Genomic DNA, 14,317 nt, shown 5'->3' with positions numbered 1-14,317 from the left:
AGCTAGCACATAATGTTCTGAGAACCATATGTTTCTTAGAGCTTGGTGAGAGCGTGGTTGTCTTATGGTTATTTTGCATATAACCCCACCACAACTTTCTGGGAATAATGCAGGATAGTTGCTTGGCTTGGAACATTCTCCGCACATTTAATGAACTTGACAAAAAAACATTATTTCTTATTTTCTTTCTAACAGCACGTTTCCTAAAAGTAAAAAAAATGGTAACATTTCATTAAAATGTTGGTAATGTTCTATCAACTATTTTGACATTGGAAATGTTCTCAAATAATTCAGAGAACGTTAAACCACTTTCTTGGTGGCTTCCCGAGTGGTACAGCGGTCTAAGGCGTCACGACAGACCCGGGTGTCACGCCCTGACCTTAGAGATCCTTTTTATGTCTCTATTTTGGTTTGGTCAGGGCGTGAGTTGGGGTGGGCATTCTATGTTTTGTGTTCTATGTTTTCTATTTCTGTGTGTTTGGCCGGGTGTGGTTCTCAATCAGAGGCAGTTGTCTATCGTTGTCTCTGATTGCGAACCATACTTAGGTAGCCTTTTCCCACCTGTGTTTTGTGGGTAGTTGTTTTCTGTCTTTGTGTCTGTACCAGACAGAACTGTTTCGTGTTGTTCGATTTTCGTTTATCACTTTGTTATTTTTGTCATAGTGTTCACTTTTCATTAAAAGGCATGAACACTTACCATGCTGCGTTTTGGTCTCCTCCCTTAGACGATCGTTACACCGGGTTCGATTCCAGGTTGTCACAAATGGCTGTGACCGGGAGTCCCATAGGGCGGCGCACAATTGGTCCAGAGTTGTCCAGGTTAGGGGAGGGTTTGGCCCTTTACTTGCCTCATCACGCTCTAGCGACTCCTTGTGGCGGGCCCGGGCAACTGCAAGCTGACCACAGTTGTCAGTTGAACTGTTTCCGCAGACACATTGGTGCAGCTGGCGGGTGTTAAGGAGCGTGGTTTAAGGGCGGGTCATGTTTCGGAGGACGCATGACTTGACCTTCGCCTCTCCCGAGCCCGTTGGGGAGTTGCAGCGATGAGATAAGATTGTAATTGAAAAAATGGGTAAAATAAAACTTTTTAAAACATGTTCTTCTGTGGGAATTTCAGTACTTCAGCGTAACGTTTTCTGCAGGTTTCCTCATGGTTCTATTTTATAGTCATGTTCTCAGAACATTAAGAAAACTTTCCATAAAAACCACAAGAAAACATTACTAATGTTTCCTTAACATTCTAAGAATGTTATTTAAAAACATCAGGAACATGTCATGTTTTGCTCTTTCCATGACATAGACTGACCAGGTGAAAGCTATGACCCCTGATTGATAAATCCACTTCAACCAGTTGTAGATGCCGTTGAACGGAGTATGGTAGTAGGTGCCAGGCGAACCAGTTTGAGTGTGTCAAGAACTGCAACGCAGCTGGGTTTTTCACACTGAACAGTTTCCCTTGTGTATCAAGAATGGTCCACCACCCAAAGGACATCCAGGCCAGTGGTCAAAAATGGGTCATTGATAAAAGAGGACAAATGAGGCTGACACGAATTGTGCAAAGCAACAGACGGGCTACAGTTAGTCAACTGACAGCTCAGTACACCATTAGTTCCCAAAGACCCATAAAATGATGCACAACTCGTTGTACCTTGACACGAATGGTGTATGGCAGCCGACGACCTTACAGAGTTCCACTTCTTTCAGCAATAAACAAGAAACTGTGGTTGCGGTGGGCTGAGGAACAAAAACACTGGACACTGGAGAATTGGAAAAATATTGCCTGGTCTGATGAATTCCGGTTCCTGCTGTTTAAAGCTGATGGGAGGACTAGGGTATGGAGAAAACCACGAGTACATGCATCCATCATGATGCGTGTCAACATTGCAGGTGTGGGGTGTGTGGTGTGTTTTGATCGCACACATGGTGCCATTGATAAAAGGTGAGCAACACTTGAATGCAACAGGATATCTGAACATCATTGCCAATTAGGTGCATCCCTTCATGGTAGCAGTGCATCTATCTGTGAATTGACTATTTCAATAGGATAATGCCCCATGCCAAAAGGCTAGGACTGTCCAAGAATGGTTCCACAATCATGACGGCGAATTCAGCTTACTGCAGTGGCCTGCCCAGCCACCAGCTCTCAATCCAATTGAGTATCTGTGGGATGAGATGAAATGAACTATTCGGAGAAGAGATCCACTACCAGTCAACTTGACAACTGTGGGACACCTTGTAGAGTCAATACCCTAACGCATTGAGGCTGTTCGGAGGGCAAAAGGGTGTGCAACTCAATATTAGGAAGGTGTTCCTAATGTTTTGTGCATTCAGTGTCAACAAAACTCTTTCTATCCGCTATCTTGTTAAGTGTGTTCAGGTGTGTTGGCCGAGCCCACTAATTGAGTTCTTGTTTCCTTTGAAATGGGGTTTGTTTGAATAGACTAAAATGACACAGCTTGTGTAAGCTAAAAGAAACATGGCATGCTCGCTCCACAATGTTGGCGCAGCAGACCTATTCCATGCATAGATAACAGAATATCATAAGTTTGAATCTCACTGACGACGTGTCCCAATACACATGAAATTAGTGTGCATGATTAATGCCTAAGCCAACGCATTTCCAAATGTCCTATACAGTTGAAGTGGGAAGTTTACACACACCTTAGCCAAATACATTTAAACTCAGTTTTTCACAATTCCTGACATTTAATCCTAGTAAAAATTGCCTGTCTTAGGTCAGTTAGGATCACCACTTTATTTTAAGAATGTGAAATGTCAGAATAATAGGAGAGAGAAGGATTTCAGCTTTTATTTCTTTCATCACATTCCCAGTGGGTCAGAAGTTTACATACACTCAATTAGTATTTGGTAGCATTGCCTTTAAATTGTTAACTTGTGTCAAACGTTTTGGGTTGCCTTCCCCAAGCTTCCCAATAAGTTGGGTGAATTTTGGCTAATTCCTCATGACAGAGCTATTGTAACTGAGTCAGGTTTGTAGGCCTCCTTGCTCGCACATGCTTTTTCGTTCCGCCCCAAATGTTCTATATTGGTTGAGGTCAGGGCTTTGTGATGGCCATCCCAATACTTTGACTTTGTTGTCCTTAAGCCATTTTGCCACACTTTGGAAGTAGGCTTGGGTTCATTGTCCACTTGGAAGACCCATTTGCGACCAAGCTTTAACTTCCTGATGATGTCTTGAGATGTTGCTTCAATATATCCACATAATTTTCTATCATGATGCCATCTATTTTGTGAAGTGCACCAGTCCCTCCTGCAGCAAAACCCCCACAACATGATGCTGCACCCCGTGCTTCACGGTTGGGATGGTGTTCTTTGGTTGCAAGCCTCCCCCTTTTTCTCCAAAACATAACGATGGTCATTATGGCCAAACGTTTTTTTTGTTTCATCAGACCAGAAGACATTTCTCCAAAAAGTACGATCTTTGTCCCCATGTGCAGTTGCAAACCGTAGTCTGTTTTTTTATGGCAGTTTTGGAGCAGTGGCTTCTTCCTTGCCGAGTGGCCTTTCAGGTTATGTCGATATAGGACTCGTTTTACTGTGGATATAGATACTTTTGCACCTGTTTCCTCCAGCATCTTCACAAGGTCCTTTGCTGTTGTTCTGGGATTGATATGCACTTTTCGCACTAAAGTACGTTCATCTCTAGGAGACAGAACGTGTCTCCTTCCTGAGAGGTATGACGGCAGCGTGGTCCCATGGTGTTTATACTTGCGTACTATTGTTTGTACAGATGAACGTGGTACCTTCAGCCGTTTGGAAATTGCTCCCAAGGATGAACCAGACTTGTGGAGGTCTACAATTTTTTTCTGAGGTCTTGGCTGATTTCTTTTGATTTTCCCATGATGTCAAGCAAAGAGGCACTTAGTTTGAAGGTAGGCCTTGAAATACATCCACAGGTACACCTCCAATTGACTCTAATTATGTCAATCAGAAGCTTCTAAAGCCAAGACATAATTTTCTGGAATTTTCCTAGCTGTTTAAAGGCACAGTCAACTTAGTGTATGTAAACTTCTGACCCACTGGAATTGTGATACAGTGAATTATAAGTGAAATAATCTGTCTGTAAAACAATTGTTGGAAAAATGAGTAGATTTCCTAACCGACTTGCCAAAACTATAGTTTGTTAATAAGAAATTTGTGGAGTGGTTGAAAAACGAGTTTTAATGACTCCAACCTAAGTGCATGAAAACCTACGACACCAACTGTATGTGCTTCACCCAAACTAAGCTAGCAGTGTTATTAAAAGTGTTATTGAAACATTCCGTGAACGTTTTTTAAGGAAGTTATTCAAAAATGTCCATAAATGTCCATAAAACCTCCCAGGATAACTCAGGGAACCATGATAAAAGGATCTCCCAGCAACCTAAACATTAAATTCCATTCTCAGAACGTTTAAAAAACATTCCGTTTTACCGGTTAGGAAACGTATGGCTTCGTTCCCACAACTTCCAAGTAACTAAATGTGCTAACTGGGATGTGCCTTCTGACAGGTGTCAAGGTAAAGTGTTACATATCTTACAGGAAACATTAATCCTCATGGAACTTCTAGCTGTTTCCTCTACCATGAGCCACTACACATGGCTGATCATAATGTGATCATAGTAGCAAGGGAGATCCTACTGTCTCCCAGTCAGCAATTTCCTTACATTACAGGAAATTCTCTGTTTCCTATTAGTTGTAGTTATCTTGTCTGTTAAATTAGGTGATTTAGAGATGTTAATGCAGTATTGATCAACATATATAGATGAGAACCTACAGTACATTTAATGAACCACAGTATGGAGACAAGGGATGGGGGTCTTGAAGATAGTAAATCTATTCTAATGCACTTACTTCTACTGCTTATCCTATAGGCCATTATCTGAGGGCTCTCTCCTCGCTCTCACAGATCAAAGTGGCAGGGTTGGTCAGGGCCGGGCTGGAAAATGGAAAAAAAACATTAGGCTGTTAAATCAGTGTAGTAAGAAAACCCACGCAGACTCAGTAAACACACAGTAAAACACTAGTACGTGGTGGTTGTCGTGGATCCACTGGCTCCAAACGTGGACACAGAGCTTATGGCCGGAGGGAGAAACACTAACTAGCAATCCCTTGCCTTTAGTTTGTTTGTAATTTTGGGGGCTCAAAGTTGGTCGCCATGATAGATCTCTCTGTGCTTTAGCTCAGTGAGAAACTTAACCTCTGGTTATTATACCATACAGTAATAACACAGGCAGAAAGAGTCAGGCTATACATGCTCAAGAAAATGATGATCCTCTTTGTGAAATACAACTAAGTGCATGCCTACACTCTTAGAATAAAAGGTGCTATCTAGAACCCCATAGGAGAACCCTTTGAAGAACCCTTTCCACAGAGGGAACCAAAAAGGGTTCTACCTGGAACCAAGACAGGGTTCTCCTTTTGGAACCTGGAGTGTATGCTAGGGTTGAATATTTCCCCAGTATTTTACAAATGTTCCATCCCGAGAATAAATCACTTTTCTCCCGAGATATCTGGTATTTCAAAGCATTATAAAGCATATACAGTTGAAGTCGGAAGTTTACATACACTTAGTTTGGAGTCATTAAAACTCGTTTTTCAACCACTCCACATATTTCTTGTTAACAAACTATAGTTTTGGCAAGTTGGTTAGGACATCTACTTTGTGCATGATACAAGTAATTTTTCCAACAATTGTTTACAGACAGATTATTTCCCTTATAATTCACTGTATCACAAGTCCAGTGGGTCAGACGTTTACATACACTAAGATGACGTGCATTTAAACAGCTTGGAAAATTCCAGAAAATTATGTCATTGCTTTAGAAGCTTCTGATAGGCTAATTGACATAATTTGAGTCAATTGGAGGTGTACATGTGAATGTATTTCAAGGCCTACCTTCAAACTCAGTGCCTCTTTGCTTGACATCATGGGAAAATCAAAAGAAATCAGCCTAGACCTAAAAAAGAAATTGTAGACCTCCACAAGTCTGGTTCATCGCCTGAAGATACCACGTTCATCTGTACAAACAATAGTACGCAAGAAAAAACACCATGGGAACACGCAGCCGTCATACCGCTCAGGAAGGAGATGCATTCTGTCTCCTAGAGATGAACATACTTTGGTGTGCGAAAAGTGCAAATCAATCCCAGAACAACAGCAAAGGACCTTGTGAAGATGCTGGAGGAAACAGGTACAAAAGTATCTATATCCACAGTAAAATTAGTCCTATATCGAAATAACCTGAAAGGCCGCTCAGCAAGGAAGAAGCCCCTGCTCCAAAACCGCCATAAAAAAGCCAGACTACGGTTTGCAACTGCACATGGGGACAGAGATCGTACTTTTTGGAGGAATGTCTTCTGGTCTGATGAAACAAAAAAATAACTGTTTGGCCATAATGACCATTGTTATGTTTGGAGGAAAAAGGGGGAAGCTTGCAAGCCGAAGAACACCATCCCAACCATGAAGCACGGGGGTGACAGCATCATGTTGTGGGGGCGCTTTGCTGCAGGAGGGACTGGTGCACTTCACAAAATAGATGGCATTATGAGATAGGAGAATTATGTGGATATATTGAAGCAACATCTCAAGACATCAGTCAGGAAGTTAAAGCTTGGTCACAAATTGGTCTTCCAAATGGACAATGACCCCAAGCATACTTCCGAAGTTGTGGCAAAATGGCTTAAGGACAACAAAGTCAAGGTATTGGAGTGGCCATCACAAAGCCCTGACCTTAATCCCATAGAAAATGTGTGGGCAGAACTGAAAAAGCATGTGCGAGCAGGGAGGCCTACAAATCTGACTTAAAACAGCTCTGTCAGGAGGAATGTGTCACGTTCCTGACCTGTTTTCCTTTGTTTTGTATTTATTTTAGTTGGTCAGGGCGTGAGTTGGGTGGGTTGTCTATGGTTGATTTTCTATGTTGGGGATTTTGTGTTCGGCCTGGTATGATTCTCAGAGACAGCTGTCAATCGTTGTCCCTGATTGAGAATCATACTTAGGCAGCCAGGGTTCACTTGTGTTTTGTGGGTGTTTGTTCTTGTGGAGGTTTTGTTGGCCACACAGGACGGTTTCGGTTTTGTCACGTTGGTTTTTTTTTATTTTGAAGTGTTTTGTTGACTTTCATTAAAAGTATGGAACACTAACCACTCTGCGTTTTGGTCCACACCTTCTGTCAGCGAGGACAGCCGTACAGAATGGGCCAAAATTCACCCAACTTATTGTGGGAGAGCTTGTGGAAGGCTACCCGAAACGTTTGACCCAAGTTAAACATTTAAAGGCAATGCTACAAATACTAATTGAGTGTATGTAAACTTCTGACGCACTGGGGAATGTGATGAAAGAAATAAAAGCTGAAATAAATTCTTCTCTCTCCTATTATTCTGACATTTCACATTCTTAAAATCAAGTGGTGATCCGAACTGACCTAAGACAGGGAATTTTTACTAGGATTAAATGTCAGGAATTGTGAAAAACTGAGTTTACATGTATTTGGCTAAGGTGTGTGTAAACTTCCCGACTTCAACTGTATTTACCCCAAAAACATATGGGGGATGGGAAATGATGCAGACAATTACATTGATGGAAGCAACAATCGTTCCGCAATATTAAAGCTGATCCACCCCTTAAAAAAATATAGAATAAAATTAAATGTTTTGTTGTCCTTATCTTCATCATTCTAATGACATCCTTGAGTACTATAGGACTAGAATTAGATGCAGAAAGCTTTCACTTCTCATCATGAAGATTGAATGGTTATGGGTTTGAATATATAACTGCTATATCSTACCGCCATCACATGTTCAATATTCTTTCAAACTACCCTTGAGTTCTATTGGCTGCTGTATTTAACATTCATCAAAAAAAGAGCTTCTGGCATTAGAATTGCAATTAAGAAATAATGTCCCGCAAGCTATTCTAGACTAGTTTTTCCAGCATGGAACTCCAAGAGCAAAGGAGCGTTTTATAAGGAGGCCAGCGGAGCACAGGTGCATAAGTATTGCGCAATTTACAGAGGCTATGAATAAGAAGATTTTTAGCAAAATATAAGGCTAATACTGCATTGAACATATTACCTGAAAGAGGTAGGCTAGGACATCTATATACAGTGCATTTGGAATGTATTCAGACCCCTTCCCTTTTTCCACATCTTGTTACGTTACAGCCTTACTGTAAAATCGATTAGATTGTTTTTTCCCCCTCATCAATCTACACAAAATACCCCATAATCACAAAACAAAAACAGTTTTGACTTTGTTTGCAAATGTATATATTTTTCAAAAAACACACAAATGTATTTACATAAGTATTCAGACCCTTTGCTATGAGACTCGAAATTGAGCTCAGGTACATCCTGTTTCCATTGATTATCCTTGAGAAGTTTCTACAACTTGATTGGAGTCCACCTGCGGTAAATTCAATTGATTGTACATGATTTGGAAAGGTACACACCTGTCTATATAAGGTCCCACAGTTGACAGTGTATGTCAGAGCAAAAACCAAGCCATGAGGTCGACGGAATTGTCCGTAGAGCCCCCGAGACAGGAATGTGTYGAGGCACAGATCTGGAGAAGGATACCAAAAAATGGCTGCAGCATTGAAGGTCCCCAAGAACACAGTGGCCTCCATCAATCTTAAATGGAAGAAGTTTGGAACCACCAAGACTCTTCCTAGAGCTGGCCGCCCGGCCAAACTGTGGAGAAAGGCCTTGGTCAAGGCGGTGACCAAGAACCCGATGTTCACTCTGACAGAGCTGGGAGAACCTCCCAGAAGGACAACAATCTCTGCAGCACTCCTCTTATGGTAGAGTGGCCAGATGGAAGCCACTCCTCAGTGAAAGGCACTTGACAGCCTGCTTGGAGTTTGCAAAAAAGGCACCTCAGGATCTCAGATGGGGCGAAGGTTCACCTTGCAACAGGACAACAACCCTCAGCACACAACCAAGACAACCCAGGAGTGGCTTTGGGACAAGTCTCTTAATGTCCTTGAGTGACTTAGCCAAAACCCGGACTTGAACCCGAACGAACATCTCGAGACCTGAAAATAGCTGTGCAGCGACACTCCCCATCCCATCTAACAGAGCTTGAGAGGATCTGCAGAGAAGAATGGGAGAAACTCCCCAAATATAGGTGTGGCAAGCTTGTAGCGTAATCCCCAAGAAGACTCGAGGCTGTAATCACAGTCAAAAGTGCGTCTATAAAGTACTGAGTAAAGGGTCTGAATACTTATGTACACTTTTCTTTTTACATTAGCAACTAATAAAACATTTTTAGAAAATTGTTTTGCTTTTTCATTATGGAGTATTGTGTGTAGATTGATGAGGGGAAAAAACAATTTAAATCAATTTCAGAATAAGGCTGTAACGTAACAAAATGTGGAAAAAGTCAACGGGTCTGAATACTTTCCAAATGCACTGTATAGTGTTATACACTACCTTTTTAAAAGTTTGGGCTCACTTAAACATTTTTGCCCATTTAAAATGACATCAAATTGATCAGAAATACAGTGTAGACATTGTTAATGTTGTAAATGACTATTGTAGCTGGAAACGGCAGATGTTCTATGGGTTATCTACATAGGCGTACAGAGGCCCATTATCAGCAACCATCACTTCTGTGTTCCAATGGCATGTTGTGTTAGCTAATCCAAGTATATCATTTTAAAAGGCTAATTGATTATTAGAAATCCTTTACCAATTATGTTAGAACAGCTGAAAACGGTTGTGCTGATTAAAACTTTCACGAGTCACCACCCTGATCCGGGTAGCACCCCCCCACCCCCACTGATTAGCATAGCTAGCTAGCGTCACAAGTAACTTGTAGCATCTAAATATCATTAAATCAAAGTCCAAGCACCAGATGAAAGAGTACAGGTCTTGTGAATAAAGCCACCATTTTCAGATTTTTAAAATGTTTTACAGGAAGACACAATATGTAAATCTATTAGCTAACCAACGTTAGCACAAAGGAGAGGATTTTTCACTCCAACAGTTTTCCCTGGCGTCAGTAGCTATCACTAATTCGACTAAATAAAAATATATATACGCACTAACCAAGAAACAAATTCATAAGATGACGTCTGACTAACATATTTTGGTATTGCATAGTTTTTTTTTGAAAATGTGGCATTTTTCAGGCTATAAATCACGTTCACTTGCAGCTGCATTCTGAAAAGGTGCCGACCAGCCAGAATAATTACAGAGACCAACGTCATATAACTAATTACTCATTTTAAAACATTTCAGAAAAATACACAGCGTCCAGATATTGAAAGCCCAACATCTGGTGAATCCAAACAATATTTCAGATTTTATAAATGTTTTATAACGAAAACAAAATGTAGCGCTAATTAGCATAGCTATACAGGCAGATTCGGCTGGGCGCCACGGCAAGATCACATGCACAACAGATATGATATAACATCGTAAATTGGGTCTTACTATGGCTGCTCTTTCATCAGAATGTTGATCAAAGTGTCCATTGTCAAGATGAGTTGTTGGTTGCGTTCAGAGTCGTTTTTTCCCACTCCATTTAGCACAGGTACCGGTGGAGTGGCACGTATTTCTCAAACGATACTAAAATCTAACAACTGAACACCGCAAAACTCCCTAAAAAATTCAAATAATCTGATTAAACTATATTGAAACATACATTACGATGATCTGGTCACATGTATCAAACAAACTTCGACACGGAGATAATATGGCCGCACAACACAAGAAAAACGTAGCTCAAATTCCATCCAATCGAGAACCGGAAGTTGTCGGTCATGCCAAAGATTTTGCTCTCATTTCACGTCAGTCCCAGATAGACAAGAAATTTTTCCTCTGACGTTCCTCTAGACACCCAGAGGAAGGCCAGTGAGTTGTGTTTCGGGTCATAGGAGGCATGACCATATATAGGCAGAGCTTTGAAGCCAGCACAAAACATCTTGATTTTATGTTCTTGGTCATGGAAAGTGCTGTGAAATGACTTCTGAATCACTCAGAGACAAAATTGAAACGGTTTTAGAAACTGGAGATTGTTTTCTTTCCAACGGTATTATTTATATGCATATAGTAAGAGCAATAATTAAAGAAGAGGCAGTTTAATCTGTTGAGCCATTTATGCTAATGCGAAAACAGCACCCCCTGTATTGACAAGAAGTTTTTAAAGAAGAAATACAACTGGCCTTCTTCAGACTAGTTGAGTATCTGGAGCATCAGCATTTGTTGGTTCGATTACAGACTCAAAATGGCTAGAAACAAAGGACTTTCTTCTGAAACTCGTCAGTCTATTCTTGTTCTGACAAATTAATGCTATTCCATGCGAGAAATTGCCAAGAAACTGAAGATCCCGTACAACGTTATGTACTACTCCCTTCACAGAACAATGCAAACTGGCTCTAACCAGAATAGAAAGAGGAGTGGGAGGCCACGGTGCACAACTGAGCAAGAGGACAAGTACATTAGAGTGTCTAGTTTGAGAAACAGACGCCTCACAAGTCCTCAACTGGCAGCTTCATTAAATAGTACCCGCAAAACACCAGTCTCGACGTCAACAGTGAAGAGGCGACTCCGGGATGCTGGCCTTCTAGGCAGAGTTCCTCTGTCCAGTGTGTGTGCGCCCATCTTAATCTTTTCTTTTTATTGGACAGTCTGAGATATGGCTTTTTCTTTGCAACTCTGCCCTAGCATGCCAGCATCACGGAGTCGGCTCTTCACTGTTGACGTTGAGACTGGGGTCAACGTCAACAGGATTATCTATTTTGGATGCAATTTGAATGGAGTTGGTGGAGAGAGAGAGAAAGACTGCAAGAGAGTGCTCGTGATTTCAAGCAATGAGATTCGAGTGACAGGCTGTGGAAAAACTCTGCAGCTGCAATTAAAAATATCATTATTACAATTAAAAAACAAGGTGACCCCCACGAAAGCCAGATGGAGATGGGTAAATTAGATGCACATTCTGTTTTTATATTACTCTAGCATAGGCCATACTGCAGCAAATGTAGGCCTACCTGTCACAAGAACAAAAGTTACCATGATGAGATAGGTCTACATACATTGTCAACTGCGCTCCATACTGAGATGGGGTGTCTGTCCCCACCCTGAGCATTGATTAATCATGCAGAAGCCGTACAGAAGCCAAACATTGCATATCATTTAACAGTTAAATTTCACGCCATGCTGAACGTATAAATAATGTGTTATAATTTACTGGTTTATCGCAGTTATTTATCCTGGGAAAAGGGAGTGGTTTCGAGGAGGTAAATCACAGTAACAAAGCCATTCCTTGTTTAACACAGCAGCCACATATCAGGTAGGCCTATACGCACGTGTAAAAAAAAAAAAAAAAATTGGGTAACTATAATTTTATAATTTATTCACTTTTATTCCATGATATTGTTGTTACGAAATAAACTGAACAAAAATACAAACGCAACATGCAAAGTGTTGGTCCTGAGCTGAAATAAAAGATCCCCAAAAATGTCCATTCGCACAAAAAGCTTATTTCGTTCAGATTTTGCACCCAAATTTCTTTACATTCTTCTTTGTGAGCAGTTCTTCTATGCCACTATAATCCATCTACCTAACAAGTGTGGCATATCAAGGAGCTGATTAAACGGCATTATCATTACACAGGTGCAACTTGTGCTTGGGACAATAAAAGACCACTCCAAAATGTGCAGTTTTGTCACACAATGCAATGCCCCATATGTCTCAAGTTTTGTGTGCAATTGGCATGCTGACAGCATGAATGTCGACCAGAGCTGTTGCCAGAGAATGCAATGTTCATTTCTCKACCATAATCCGCCTCAGACGTCGTTTTAGAGAATTTGGCAGTACRGCCATTCGGCCTCACAACTGCAGACTACATGTAGCCATGCCAGACCAGGACCTCCATATCCGGCTTCTTCACCTGCGGGATCATCTGAGATGGACAGCTGGTTTGCACAACCAAAGAATTTCTGTACAAACTGTCAGAAACCATCTCAAGGAAACACATCTGCGTTCACGTCATCCTTTACAGGGTCTTGACCTGACTGCAATTCGGCGTTGTAAACGACTTCATTGGGCAAATGCTCAACCTTCGATGGTCACTGGCACGCTGGAGATGTGTGCTCTTCCCGGATGAATCCCGGTTTCAACTGTACCGGGCAGATGACAGACAGTGTGTATGGTGTCGTGTGGGCGATGTCAACGTTGTGAACAATGGTGCTTGTGGGGTTATGGTATGGTCAGGCATACACTACAGACAATGAACACAACTGCATTTCATTGATGGCAATGCACAGAGATACCGTCATGAGAACCTGAGGTCCATTGTCGTACCATTCATCCGCCGCCATCATCTCATGTTTCTGCATGATAATGCAGAGCCCCATGTTGCAAGGATCTGTACACAATTCCTGGAAGCTGAAAATGGCCCAGTTCTYCCATGGCCTGCATACTCACCAGACATTGAGCAAGTTTGGGATGCTCTGGATCGACGTGTACGACAGCATGTTACAGTTCCTGCCAATATACAGCAACTTTGCACATCCATTGAAGAGTAGTGGGACAACATTCCACAGGCCACAATCACACCAGATACTGACTGGTTTTCTGATCCATACCCCAACTTTTTTTAAGGTATCTGTGACCAACAGATGCATTTCTGTATTCCCGGTCATGTGAAATCCATAGATTAGGGCCTAGTTAATTCATTTAAATGGACTGATTTCCTTGTATGAACTGTCCCTCAGTAGTCTTTGACATTGTTACATGTTGCTTTATATTTTTGTTCAGTGTAGATGTGTGTTGACTTTGATTAGGGCATGGGAATATAAGAGCATCTGCTAGCTAAATTAACAAACTAGGCATGCATAGCTCACCACATGATCGTCAAACCGAAGACTGGCCAAAGTCGTGTTTCTAAAAGGAAAGTCAAAGGCACTGTAGAATGACTGTGTAGCCTAATAAGGCATTTTTCGTTTGTCATTTAAATCGAAGCAATTTTTTAAAATGTATTACATTTTATACAGCCAAAATGCTAAATGTATAGGCATGTTGTTGAAGTGCTGTTGTTCATGTGTTGTTGAAATGCTGAGTGCTTCTGCTATCCTGTAGCTTGTCACAAATGCTTCACAATTAATTTCTTAAATGGCAAGCTATAGCCTTGAAATAATAATAATGCAGCCTAAATCATTCATTTTTGTTCCTTCTTAGGCTACTTGGCTTGCTCCCGACTGATTTAGTTAGTACGTTGTTTAAAAGTCTGTTGCGGCACTCCCTAACTTTTTWAAAATTGATAATTACACAGGACTGTGTGGTAAAATGGATTATGTATTCTCATAAAT

General features: G+C 41.2%; 1 protein-coding gene across 1 annotated transcript in view; it reads right to left on the bottom strand.

Moving 5' to 3' along the window:
- The window catches only part of LOC111952978 (alpha-1,3-mannosyl-glycoprotein 4-beta-N-acetylglucosaminyltransferase C-like), a 109,147-nt gene extending 104,206 nt beyond the window's left edge, over window positions 1-4,941 (bottom strand). Inside the window, exon 1 of the mRNA XM_023972027.2 lies at window positions 4,855-4,941. The gene's annotated coding sequence lies outside the window, so the exon portion shown is untranslated. The remainder of the gene's footprint in view (window positions 1-4,854) is intronic.
- Window positions 4,942-14,317: the final 9,376 nt, after the last annotated feature.

The sequence above is a fragment of the Salvelinus sp. IW2-2015 genome, linkage group LG26 (genome assembly GCF_002910315.2).
Source record: "Salvelinus sp. IW2-2015 linkage group LG26, ASM291031v2, whole genome shotgun sequence".
Taxonomy (NCBI): domain Eukaryota; kingdom Metazoa; phylum Chordata; class Actinopteri; order Salmoniformes; family Salmonidae; genus Salvelinus; species Salvelinus sp. IW2-2015.
Note: the sequence above shows the minus strand (reverse complement) of the source record. Positions and strands in the feature narration are given on the sequence as shown.